General features: G+C 41.3%; 1 non-coding gene across 1 annotated transcript; it reads left to right on the top strand.

Annotated features, from left to right (window-relative positions):
• The first annotated feature begins 2,106 nt into the window (after nucleotides 1-2,106).
• trnat-agu (transfer RNA threonine (anticodon AGU)) lies at nucleotides 2,107-2,180 on the top strand. The gene has a single exon. It is a non-coding gene; the product is annotated as a tRNA-Thr (tRNA).
• Nucleotides 2,181-2,385: the final 205 nt, after the last annotated feature.

The following is a 2,385-nucleotide window of genomic DNA, read 5'->3' as shown; positions in this document are numbered from 1 at the left end:
CCTGCAAGGCCAATATATCCTTCCTGAGGTCTGGTGCCCAGGACTGAATGCCGTGCTCTGAATGTGGCCTTAGCAGAGTTTATAGAATTCTAACATAACTTCCACCCTTTTGAATTCCAGTTCCCTTGAGATAAAGGCCGATATTCCATTCGCCATTTTCATTATTTTTTGCACCTGTCTGCCAACTCTTCCTGATTTCCCGAAGTATCTCTGCTCACCCACAGTTCCTGGCTTCTCACCATTTCGAAAATACTCTGATTTATCTTGCTTCGGGCCAAAGTGGATGGCCTCACATTTCCCCAGATTGAAACATTGAACAGTCTGGGGCTCTTTTGTATCGAAAAGAGAAGGCTGAGGGTGACCTGATACAGGACTTTAAGATTATGCAAGGGTTTGATAGGTCAGATGTAGATAAGGTGTTTGTACTTTTGGGAGTGGGGACGTCAGAACTTAGGGCTATGAATATAATAGTCATCAATTAATCCAATCTGGCATTCAAGAGAAACATATTTATCCAGAGAGGCGTTAGAATGTGCAGCTCGCTCCCACAAGGAGTAGTTAAGGCGAATATCATGGATGCATTTACGGTGAAGTGAGATAAACACATGGAGGAGAAAGGAATATTCGGGTTTGCTCATAGGGTTAGATGAAGAGGGGTTGGAGGAGGCTCGTCTGCAGCATAAACACCGGTATAGTCTAGTTGGGCCGAATTGCCTGTTTCTGTGATGTACATTCAATGTAATTCTATGTAAGCTCCATCTGACACAGTTTTACCAACTCACTGAATCTATCAATTTCCTTTTACAACTTTATGCTCCCATCGACACTACTCACTGTGCCTCCTAACTTGGTGTCGTCAACAAACCTGGATATCCCGCTCTCTATTCCTTTATCTGCCTCATTTATACAGATCCCTGGGGGACACCACTAATCAAATCCTGTCAATTTGAGTACATACCCATTAACCCTACTCTCTGTCTCCTACCTCCAAACCAACTCCCTCCCCATGTCATTGGGTTGCTTTGAATTCCACATGTCAACAGAAATTAGAACAGTCTCTGATGTTAAACCTTAACGAATGCCTCTGGAAGTCAATATACACATAACCCCCATAGACACTCCATCATTTACCACGTTAGTTACATCTTCAAAAAGTTCAACTATTTTCGTTGGACTTGACTTACACTTTACAAATCCATGCTGGCTCTCTCTGATCAATTCAGGTTTATCCAAGTGCTCAGTCATTCTTTCCCTAATAACAGATTCTGGTAACTTCCCCAAAACAGACGTCAGACTAATGGGTCTATAATTTCCTGTTTTATCTCTCCTACCCTTCCGAATTAATGGAATGACATTTGAATTTTTTCAATCCATGGAACAATTCCTGAATCAAGAGAGTTTTGAACGATCATGACTAAAGCATGTCCAATTTCCTCACCTATTCCCCTTCGTCCCCTGGGATGGTAAACATCAGGTCCTGGAGATTTGTCTATCTTTAGTCTAATTATTTTCTCCATTACCATTATTTTACTTACACTGAATCCCCTTGATTTATTTTCAGTTTTCCTCGTGTCTCTGGTTTATTATCCTCATGATTTTCTGTGAGTATTTAGCAAGTCTGCCATTTCCTGATTTTCAATTACAATATCACCTCCATCTGTCTTTAAGGGGCCCACGTTACTCTTAGTCACCCTTCTTTCTCTTAATATACGTGTAAAAACCTTGAAAGTTGTCCTTAATTTCACTCACAAGTTTTTCTCGTTTTCCCTCTTTGCACCTTTTACGATTTTTTTTAGTTTCAGCACCACAATAAACAACTCTTCACTGTGAAATTTGTTCAATTAGTTCTTCAGTGTCAGAGCGAGAATTGTCCATCCCTAATTTATTTAAAGTAACAAACAAACACAAGCACACATATTCATTCGTGTATCAAAGCACTGATGGACACAGAAAAATAAACACAGCTTGAAACGCAGTCAGTATCGGGATTCACAGGGAAACGGGCAAGTGAAATAGACAAAGATCAAACAGTCTGAACCCCCAACAGAATGTGACGTGTAGCTGATAGATATTAATGAGAGGAGGTGGGAAACAGTACCATGAATTGGCACCGTGGCTTAGTTGGTTAAAGCACCTGTCTAGTAAACAGGAGATCCTGGGTTCAACTCCCAGCGGTGCCTTTGTGTAATTCGTGGTGTTTAGTGAATTTGAGAAGCACACAGTGCTGTGTTTTGTTCAGGATCCAACACGGAACTGATCAGGAGGTCTTTTCAAAAATGCCTTTTCATCATACAGACAGCCCTCTCAGAGAATGTGTCCGTGACACGTTCTTGTTTCTGGGCTCGTTGAGGTCGGGGTATAATTCTTGATTCGATGTTTCATCCC

Source organism: Heptranchias perlo, unplaced genomic scaffold, assembly GCF_035084215.1.
Source record: "Heptranchias perlo isolate sHepPer1 unplaced genomic scaffold, sHepPer1.hap1 HAP1_SCAFFOLD_254, whole genome shotgun sequence".
Lineage (NCBI taxonomy): Eukaryota > Metazoa > Chordata > Chondrichthyes > Hexanchiformes > Hexanchidae > Heptranchias > Heptranchias perlo.
This window is presented reverse-complemented; position numbering and strand designations above follow the sequence as displayed.